This window comes from Vulpes vulpes, chromosome 14 (genome assembly GCF_048418805.1).
Source record: "Vulpes vulpes isolate BD-2025 chromosome 14, VulVul3, whole genome shotgun sequence".
NCBI lineage: Eukaryota > Metazoa > Chordata > Mammalia > Carnivora > Canidae > Vulpes > Vulpes vulpes.
In genome coordinates this window covers 82,818,732-82,830,235 of record NC_132793.1, presented here as the reverse complement: position 1 = coordinate 82,830,235, position 11,504 = coordinate 82,818,732, and the positions used below count along the sequence as shown (strand labels likewise).

The window sequence follows — 11,504 nt, the reverse complement described above, 5'->3', positions numbered from 1 at the left end:
AGCAGCTGAAGCTCCCAGGGCATGATAATCTCTCTGAAAGGGCAGGCGTCAAGTACTTCAGGGGCACTTTGGAATCCTACCAGTGGAAACACTGTCCCCAAGCACAGATGTACCCCATCTGACTCTTCTCCTAGGAGTACCTGTTGTCCTTCACTGATCTTTAATCACCAGAAACAGAAATGCAGACAGGAGGGGGGTGCCAGGCCTGGGGTGTTCTGGGTGGCTCTGCCCACATGATGCAGAATGCCTACATATTCTCAGATTGTGAGAAGTGGAGACTTCTTTGGTTCTTGGACAAATGACTTTGTCCTCTTGACAGATGGCAGAGAGTTGTAGATATAGACTTAGCTATGGCCATTGGACAGCCTCGAGAGGGGCTGATTGTTCTCCATCATCGAGTTCCCTGAAATCTTACCAAGTAGGCAAGAATTGATGCAGTGGGCCATGGGCAGGGGCTGCACTGATCATTCAGAAAGTGGCTGCACACAGATCAATTAGGGCTCTTGGAGAGCAGTCCTCCATGGAGAACTGTGATATCTTTATCACTGAGAGTTTGGCCTTCAGAGTGAGGGTGAACACAGAGTTATTCCTCAGCTGGTGCAGCTAGTAGTTGTACTGGTATGGCTGGCTCAGTATCTGCCACTGGGCTGGGTCTAGTAGATCCCTGTACAGCCAGATGTGCATGTCTGGTGGGAAGGTGAGCATATCCATGACCTGGTGGACCTTGGCCAGCTAGCTCCCTTCAGCCTGACCAAAGCACTCTCTCACATGTCTCATGGAATCCAGTCTCTTGTTTTGCAGGGTGAGTACAATGAACTCCTGAATCCTTAGGATGAACTCCGGGGTAGCTCTCCATGCCACTCTTGTATGCCAGCTTTGCCACAGTCTTGTAGTAGCTGCAGTGCAAGAGGCACTCCACCATCATGCAGTCCATGTGCTTCCTCTTCCACAGGCTGGCTGCTGTGGGCTGGTCACTGCTACTTTTTGAGTTGCTCAATCCTGTGCTTGCACTTGGTGCTCTCATCCTCCATCTGGATGGACTGCGCCATTCAGAAGGCTGACTCTGGAGTCCTTGTCTGGGCAGCTGCTCAGGGTCAGCTCAGCTACCACCGTAGTGATGTAGCTTGTCTCTTGGTGGATGTTTTTTTGAGCAGTGTTTCATAGTGCACCCTGAGGATCAGGTCTGCCTGCATCATCAGGTTCATGGAAAGCTGAGTAGCTGACTCCTATACTGCCATCTCGAATCCATAAAACATTAGCCACAATCATTGTAATTTAAAATCAAACCAGTGTCAATGTAACTAAGTGAAATTTGTATTATTTATTTTTAATCCTAATTTGCTGACAGTGGAACAAGTTTTATTAGATTATTTTTTAACCAAGAAAATATATTAGTAAACCAAGTGGTGAGGATGGAAGTGGTCTGAGACAATGAAGACCAAATGAGTCTGTTTTCATATTACTTAGAAGCACTATTTCTTGTGTACTGAATTTGTGTTTTTTTAAAGAGTTTTTTAAATCAAGCTGAAATTCACCTAATATAAAAGTAGCCATTTTAAAGGGTACAATTCACTTCATGATGTTGTACAACATGAATTTGCTCTTTTGGCAGTAGTTGGAGGTGAGAGAGCAAAACCACCGATATGTTATTTGCAGAGATGCACTGGGTAGTGAAGCAAGGACACATTCAAAAATTTAAGTGGTTTCATATAGGAAATGAAGGATTGGGTTAAAACAACAAAAAATAAAAAAATTAGAGAAAGGTATGAAATTTAAAGGCAATAATATCAGAAGTTTAATATTATATATCTAAATATTACACATCAGTACTTTGCTGGCTTCTAAAACAGCTGAACTTTAGGAGGCTAGACCAAGAGGCAAGACTCATGAAAAATAGCATCTATATGGTTCCTTCAAAGTACTGGATGAATATGTGGCATAAAAGCTACTGAAGCACCATCAATATGACAAGTACAGCTAGTGACATGTTTCTCAATTTTTCCTAATGAAAGCACAAATAATGTAAATATAATAGTAGTCCTTTTGATAAATGTTCAATTGAATATGGTGCTGGTATGAAGGAAGAACTTTGTTTTTCAGCTTCATTATTAATAAACACAGTAAGCTCTGAAGGGTGTGAAGCCATAAAGGATAACCTAGTTAACAAAGGTGGTTTGGAGCTTTTTAGTTTTGCATAGGAGGTTGTTCTGATGTTGAGGTGACAATGACAGGTAACCATTCTGGACCAGATACCAGAGTAAGGAGCTTGTGCCAGGACGTAAGTCAGTCCATGGCTTTTTGCCCTAAGAAGACTTCTTTCTCCCTCACAAAATGCCTGCACATTAAGTAGTGTATTTAATGATGGGCAGATTAGAAAAATAAATCCAGTTTTCTAGCCCTTTCAGTATCCATGTTTTTTTCAGGAAACGAAGTCTGTTTTCTCCTCTCTGAATCTGGTTTGGCTTTTTACATGTATTGGCTAATAGAATGCAGAGGAAGTAAAGACATGTTAGTTTTGACTCTAAGGCCTCTCAGATCCTTGCCCGCTTCTCTCTTGGACCTCTGCCAAGCCTGAGCTAGTCTAATGGGTAATGGGAGACAGAGGTCTCCATCACCTATACTCTGCCAACAACCTGCTTGCTCCCAGACAAACAACACTTCCCAGCACAACCACTCCCTCATTGAGCAGCCTGCTGATAGCAGCTGCCCAGAGAAGCATAGCCAACTTGACTGAGTCTGGCCCAGATGCCTGAACTGACCAGCTGACCCAAAGATGTGAGAGCAGTCATCAAGAATTATTCTAAGTCCTAGCATTTTGAGATAATGTAGTAAAAACTGTGAATTATGTAAAGGGAGAGGTGTTAGCATTTGAAATGATTCTTTTTATGATGTACCAGGCAAGCAGATCACAAAAAACTGGTATTGTATATCTACGTGTGATTGTTATTGAAAAGTTCTGACAAGAATGTTTAAACTTCTGAACAAACTTGAGTGCTTTTTTTTTAAGATGAGAAAGTAGTTTGGTTCCAACTTTTCCATGATGTAAATGGGAGAGCCAGATGTGCCCCTTTTTCTGTTGTCTTTAGTATTTTCTATGATCATAATACTTCTCTAAGGAGGAAAGACAATGTGGATTTCAATGATAGATAAGATTGAAGGGCAGATGTAAAAGTAAGAAGCATAGAAGAATATTGTCTACTGATTGTGTATAATAGACTTGTCAGAGTTAACAAAACAAAGAAACAAACATAAGGTGTCCAGTAAATTTGAATTTATATTAATAAAAACAATTTTTAGTGTATGTCTAAAATATTGTATAGAGCATACTGACACTAATATAAATGTGTGCATATATGTGTATAGAATTCATCTGAAATTCAAATTTAACTGGGCCTTTTGTATTTAATGTGGTAATCTGATTACATAATTTAAATTACATTTAATTCATTTAATTACAAATTACATTTAATTCATCATCTATGATTCTGGTTTTCCTTGCATTATTGTCTTAACTCCTATGGACAACACTGGCAAAAACCTAAGGGTGTTTATCTCAGACAAAGAGACGTCTGCTGAGTTATATACTGTGCACATGCTCATGAGTATAAGTTGACTCAAATAGAAATTGGGGTCTAGAATGATGATAAGGGGAAAAAAGTGAGTAAGAAGCAAATGAAGTTTGTTTCATGTAACAAATAAGCTGGAATTGAACAGGGGTGCCATTAAAGGAACACTATTTTTCATCAGGGCAAAACTGGCACAGAGCACGTATATACACACACACAGATTTTAGTAGACATATACATGTAATGAATGCATAGACTTCTTTTTCTTGGCTTAGAACATATAAAAAGAATTCTTGTATTGAACATAAGCTCACCAGTTTTCATTCTCTATGTTAAGATTGTTCTGAAAAAAAACATGACCAAAATGGTATATCCATTCTCTGAGGCAAAGTACTCAGTAAAAAAGCATGTTTTCAGCTATATATTTTGGCTAGTGTTTATAGAAAATTGAATCTAAGCCCCATTGACTAGAAGAGAGACTGGGTACCCATGAGAAATGACCCTATGACCCCATGGAAAGAGTAAATGATAATGACATGTCCTGTTCTTACCCAAAGAAACCCATGACCATTTACTCAGATAAACAGCCACTGGGGAATTGACATGTCTAAGTTATACCTGCTCCCTGGGGACTATTTGCACCCAGTGCTTGGTCCATAGGCGGCTACAAAGTCCCAGCTCTCTTACCTGCCTACCAGTGTTCTGTGTAACATAGACTCTCCTCTGTGCTATGTGAACATTGCCATCCCTTGCAACAATAAGGGAGCTTACTCAGTGGGTCTGATGTGGATGGCCCAGAAAGTTCTGTGCTTACATGGCACCATTTCCTGTGAACACCCATAAGAGGTTATGTCTGATCTTTACTTGTACAGAGAACCTGAAGAGAATGAAAAGGAACAGCAGGCCACTGCTAAAAAGGCTGTGATGAAGGAGGAATTTCAGGGTGAAACATCTGCCCTAGCCCCTGAGTTTACGGCTACTCAACCTCAAGTCACAGACTGGTCTGAAGGCATTGCAGGTGCCCTTTGTGCCTGTTGATCAGTTCCCTACTGAAGACTGGAGCACTCCGCCTGCCACTGAAGACTGGTCTGCAGCTCCCATTCCCACTGTTGCTACTGAATGGGTGGCAACAACCACTGAGTGGTCTTAGCTTCTCTTCCACAAAAGCAAATAAAATAGAAATAAAGTTGATAGAAAATAAGCAGTTTCAAAAAAGAAGAAGAAGAAAAAAAGATTTTATTTTAAAGTGATTTCTGCACCAGTGTGGGCTTTGAACTCACAATTCTGAGATCTAGAGTCACATGCTTTGCCAGCTGAGCCAGCCTCTGACCCCTTGTGTTTCCTGTCTTGGTTGGAGTACCTGTACTCATCCTCTCCCAAGATGGAAATCTGGAACTTATTCATGACCTTCTCCTCTCCTCTCCTCTCCTCTCCTCTCCTCTCCTCTCCTCTCCTCTCCTCTCCCTATCCTTTTGCCAACATCCATATAATCAGTGGTCCAGACCTATTGACTCTCTCTCTTAATATCTCTGAAATATATCCTCTCCAAGCTATCCTCAGAGATATCATAAATTTTAGGACCTCATTCATTCATGCTTTGACTATTGAAAGAGTCTGTTATTTGGTCAGTTTACCTATAGTGACTCCCTTCCAACTCTCTGTCACTACTCTACCAGATAATTTTGTTTTCCCTTGGTTTGTCTTTGAGAGATAACATGGCCCCTGAAGGCTGGCTGCATATTCAGGAGATTTTCAAAATGTGATCCATGGGACCTGGAACAAGTCTCCTTTCACACAGGTTTTAGATCCTGAAAGGTACACTCAGCTTTGGAGAGTTTGAAAACTTTTGTGATGTAATACTGACTACTTGTATTTCTTCAAAACACTCCAAGTTGCTTCACAAATATTTTCTCTTGTCCATGGATCCTTTGTGTCTGGAACAATCTTCACTGCTTTTATAACTTGGCAGATCACTGACTATATCTCAAAATAGGGCTTGGAAGTCACGTAATTTTCGAAGCCTTCTTGAATACAGGGGTGGAGCCCACTGGGAACCACCTCAGTTTTCTTTTACCATTTGGAATTGAGGAAAAGTTCCCTCTTTAAACTCTGCAAATCCATGACTTTTTAGATTCTATTTCCTTTTACTCTTACTTGAAAATTGGCCAATTCCTTTATGAGTTCTTTTTCTTTATCCCATAAAAAGGTGCTATTACCTATAACAATTAGCATTTCCAACCTCTTCCCTTTGAGTTATAAGCTCATTAGGCATACAATCTGACTTCTAAGTTATTGCAAACCATGGTTTTACCAGATATTTTGCTACTGTATTATGTAGATGGTGATCCTTTTGGCCTCCAATAATAATTTTCTCACAAGAGTGCTGCCTGACACTTAAGTCAATATCATATATTATAAATTCTTAATGATGTCTCCAATCCTGGTACTATTTTTGTATTTGCATGATAGATTAGGTTTTGCTGTGGTAATAACTCCAAAATGTCATGGTTTGAAGAAGCAGATTTGGGGGCATCTGGGTGGCTCAGGCAGTTAAATGTCTGCCATTGGCTCAGGTCATGATCCCAGGGTTCTGGGATTGAGCCCCATGTTGGGCTCCCTGTTTTTCCTTCTCCCCCTTGCTACTGTTCTCTCTCACTCTCTCTCTCAAATAAATAAAAAACAAATAAGGATATATATATATATATATATATATATATATATATATATATTGTTGTCGTTTAGGTTCCCAAAACAACAGGAATGTGCCATCTGGAGTGTGGATGGTTTCTGTGGCAGGGTGTAAGAGTCCATGGTAAATCCCATCTTGATCCTTAAAGCTTCTGCCCAGCAATGACACACATACCTACTGTTCACACTTTGGTGGTTAAAACATGTTGTGTGGCCACATCTCATGAGAAGGAAATTGGAATAAGGTCCTATCTCTGGAATGGGGATTATTTGATGCACTGAACTCATGGTCATCATGGTACAGTTCATTGATATATGGAAATATGCAAAAATTTAGTGATTTGTATATTTTCTTTTTAAAAAAAATTTAAGTAGGGACTCCTGGGTGGCTTAGCAGAGAGGCTGCCTTCAGCTCAGGGCATGATCCAGGGCCCAGGGATCGAGTCTCACATCAGACTCCCTGTGAGGAGCCTACTTCTCCCTCTGTCTATGTCTCTGACTCTCTTTCTGTGTCTCTCATGAATAAATAAATATAATCTTAAAAAATATTTTAAGTAATCTGTATATCCAAAATGGGGCTTGAACTCACAACACTGAGATCAAGAGTTGTATGCTCTACCAACTGAGCCAGCCAGGTGCACCTAGTGTATTTTCTTTTTAAAAGATCTTTAACTGTTAGATTCTTCTTTATTCACTTTAAATTATGATTTGAAACTCATGTATTCTAGTTCTAGTTTGTGTAGCTTTACCATTAATCTTTTAACAATCATGTTAACACATATTTTTCTATCAATATTAAGAAGTAATGAGAGTTCTCATATATTGCCAGAGGAAATGTTTAGCTGTTTAAAAAACATCTTGTGGGATGGGGCAAGATGGCGGAGAAGTACGGTCCCCAAGTCACCTTCCCCACTAACTTACGTAGATAACTTTCAAATCATACTGAAAACCTACGAATCTGACCTGAGATTTGAAGAGAGAACAGCTGGAATGCTACAGAGAGAAGAGTTTGCACTTCTAACAAGAAATATCTAGAGTGAAATTTACTTAGGTCCTTGTTGATATTCTTGATGCAGCCCACTCATACAACCACTCTGCACTGAGCAAAATGACTAAAAAGAACTCACCACAAAAGGAGCAGAAACAGTACTCTCTGACACAGAGTTACAGATTTTGGATTACGATGATGTCAGAAAGCCAATTCAGAAGCACACTCATAAAGTTACTGGTGGCTTTGGAAAAAAGCATAAAGGATTCAAGAGATTTTATGACTGTGGAATTTAGATCTAATCAGGCCTAAATTAAAAATGAATTAAATGAGATGCAATCCAAACTGGAGCTCCTAATGACAAGGGTTAATGAAGTAGAAGAAAGAGTGAGTGACATAGAAGACAATTTGATGGCAAGGAAAGGATCTGAGGAAGAGAGAAAAACAATTCAAAGACCATGAGGAAAGACTAAGGGAAATAAATGACAGCCTCAGAAGGAAAAATCTACATTTAATTGGGGTTCCACGGGGTGCTGAAAGGGACAGAGGGCCAAAAAGCATATTTGAAAAAAATCATAGCTGAGAACATCCCTAATTTGGGGAGGGAAACAGGCATTCATTCCAGGAGATAGAGAGATCCCCTCCTAAAATCAATAAAAACTGTTCAACACCTCAACATTTAATAGTGAAACTTGAAAATTCCAAAGATAAAGAGAAAATCCTTAAAGCAATAAGAGGCAAGAGATCCTTAACTTATATGGGGATAATTATTAGATTCACAGAAGACCACTCCAGAGAGACATGGCAGGCCAGAAAGGGCTGTCAGGATATATTCAGGGCCCTAAATGAGAAGAACATGCAGCCAAGAATGTTCTATCCAGCAAGGCTGTCATTCAGATTAGAAGGAGAGATAAAAAGCTTCCAAGAGAGGCAGAAACTGAAAGAATATGTGACCACCAAACCAGCTCTGCAAGAGATATTAAGGGGCATCATGTAAAAGAAAGAAGGTGCCCAAAGAAATAATCCACAAAAACAGGGACTGAATAGGTATTATGAAGGGACTAGATTCATACCTTTCAATGGGCTTAATGATCCCACCAAAAGGCATATGGCTTCAGACTGGATAAAAAATCAAGACCCATCTATTTGCTGTCTACAAGAGACTCATTTTATACCTAAGGACACCTAAAGCCTGAAAATGAAAGGTTGTATAATCATTTACCATTCAAATGTTCCTCAAAAGAAAGCAGGGGTGGCAATCCTCATATCAGATAAATTAAAGTTTATCCCAAAGACTGCAGTAAGAGATGAAGAGGGGACACTATATCATACTTAAAGGATCTATCCAACAAGAGGACCTAACAATCATGAATATTTATGCCCTGAATGTGGGAGCTGCCAAGTATATCCATCAATTAATAACCAAAGTTAAGAGATACTTAGATAATAATACACTAATACTGGAAGACTTCAGCATGGTGTTTTCTGCAAAAGACAGGTATTCTAAACACAACATCTCCAAAGAAACAAGAGCTTTAAATGATACACTGGACCAGATGGATTTCACAGGTATTTACAGAACTTTACATCCAAACACACCTGAATACACATTCTTCTCAAGTGCACATGGACTTTCTCCAGAATAGACCACATACTGGGTCACAAATTGGGTCTGAACCGATACCAAAAGATTGGGATTGTCCCCTGCATATTTTCATACCACAATACTTTGAAATTAGGACTCAATCAGAAGAAGAAATTCGGAAGACTGTCAAACATGTGGAGGTTAAACAGAATCCCCCTAAGAGATGAAATTAGAGAAAAATTAGAAAGATTCATGGAAACAATGAAAATGAAGATACAGCCATTCAATATCTTTGGAATACAGCAAAAGCAGACCTAAGGGAGAAACACATCACAATACAAGCCTCCCCCCCAAATTGGAAAAAACTAAAATATACAAGATAACCTTGTACCTAAAGTAACTAGAGAAGAACAGCAAATAAAACCTACACCCGGCAGAAGAAGAGAGTTAATAAAGATCCGAGCAGAACTCAGTGAAATAGAGACCAGAAGAACTATAGAAGAGATTAACAAAACCAGGAGCTGGTTCCTTGAAAGTATTAATGAGATAGATAAACCATTAGCCAGACTTTTAAACAGAAAAGAAAAAAGCTCTAATTAATAAAACCACGAATTAAAAAGGAGAGATCACAACCCTAACCAAGGAAATACAAACGATTTTAAAAACATATTATGAACAGGTATATGCCAATAAGTTAGGCAATCTAGAAGAAATGGATGCATTTCTGGAAAATCACAAACTACCAAAATGGGAATAGGAAGAAATAGAAAACCTGAACAGGCCAATAACCAGGGAGGAAATAGAAACAGTCATCAAAAACCTCCCAAGACACAAAAGTCCAGGGCCAGAAGACTTCCCAGGTGAATTCTATCAAACGTTTAAAGACAAAACGATACCTATTCTACTAAAGCTGTTCCAGAAGATAGAAAGGGATGGAATAATTTCGAACTCATTTTATGAGGCCAGCAATGCTTTAATTCCAAAACCAGACAAAGACCCCATCAAAAAGGAGAATTATAGACCAATATACCCAATGAACATGGATGCAAAAATTCTCAACAAGATACTAGCCAACAGTGCATTAAGTAGATTATTCACCTTACCAAGTGGGATTTCTCCCATGACATGACATGGATGTCCACTCTCACCACCTCTATTCAACATAGTACTAGAAGTCATAGCCTCAGCAATCAGTCAACAAAAAGAAATAAAAGGCATTCAAATTGGCAAAGAAGAAGTCAAACTCTCCCTCTTTGCAGATGACATGATACTGTACATAGAAAAGACAAAGACTCCACACAAGATTGCTAGAACTCATACAGCAATTCGGCAGTATGACAGGATACAAAATCAATCCCCAGAAATCAGTGGCATTTCTCTACACTAACAATGAGCCTTATAATTGGTGACTTCAATCTAGTGCTTTCTACACTCGATAGGTCTTCTAAACACAACATCTCCAAAGAAACGAGAGCTTTAAATGATACACTGGACCAGATGGATTTCACAGATATCTACAGAATTTTACATCAAACTCAAATGAATACACATTCTTCTCAAGTGCACATGGACTTTCTCCAGAATAGACCACATACTGGGTCACAAATCGGGACTGAACCGATACCAAAAGATTGGGATCATCCCCTGCAGGCCATAATGCCTTGAAATTAGAACTAAATCAGAAGAAGTTTGGAAGGACTTCAAACACGTGGAGGTTAAGGACCATCCTGCTAAAAGATGAAAAGGTCAACCAGGAAATTAAGGAAGAATTAAAAAGATTCATGGAAACTAATGAGAATGAAGATACAACTGTTAAAAATCTTTGGGAAGCAGCAAAAGCAGTCCTGGGGAGAAATACATCACAATACAAGCAGCCATCCAAAAACTGGAAAGAAGTCAAATACGAAAGCTAATCTTACACCTAAAGGAGGTAGAGAATAAACAGCAAATACATCCTACACCCAGCAGAAGAAGATAGTTAATAAAGATTCGAGCAGAACTCAATGAAATTGGACGAGAACAACTGTGGAACAGATCAACAAAACAAGGAGTTGGTTCTCTGAAAGAATTAATAAGATAGATAAACCATTAGCCAGCCTTATCAAAAAGAAGAGAGAAAAGACTCAATAAAATCATGAATGAGAAAGGAGAAATCACCACCAACACCAGGGAAATACAAACAATTTTAAAAACATATTATGAACAGCAATGCGCCAATAAATTAGGCAATCTAGAAGAAATGGACACATTTCTGGAAAGCCACAAACTACCAAAACTGGAACAGGAAGAAATAGAAAACCTGAACAGGCCAATAACCAGGGAGGAAATTGAAGCAGTCATCAAAAACCTCCCAAGACACAAAAGTCCAGGGCCAGATGGCTTCCTTGGGGAATTCTATCAAACGTTTAAAGAAGAAACCGTACCTATTCTACTAAAGCTGTTTGGAAAGATAGAAAGAGATGGAGTACTTCCAAACTCGTTCTATGAGGCCAGCATCACCTTAATTCCAAAACCAGACAAAGACCCAATGAAAAGGAGAGTTACAGACCAATATCTCTGAGGAACATGGATGCAAAAATTCTCAACAAGATACTAGCCAATAGGATCCAACAGTACATTAAGAAAATTATTTACTATGACCAAGTAGGATTTATTCCCGGGACACAAGGCTGATTCA

The 11,504-nt window shown here is 39.1% G+C and overlaps 1 pseudogene; it reads right to left on the bottom strand.

Moving 5' to 3' along the window:
• Positions 1-247: 247 nt before the first annotated feature.
• Positions 248-1,238, bottom strand: LOC112907107 (E3 ubiquitin-protein transferase MAEA pseudogene; annotated as a pseudogene).
• Positions 1,239-11,504: the final 10,266 nt, after the last annotated feature.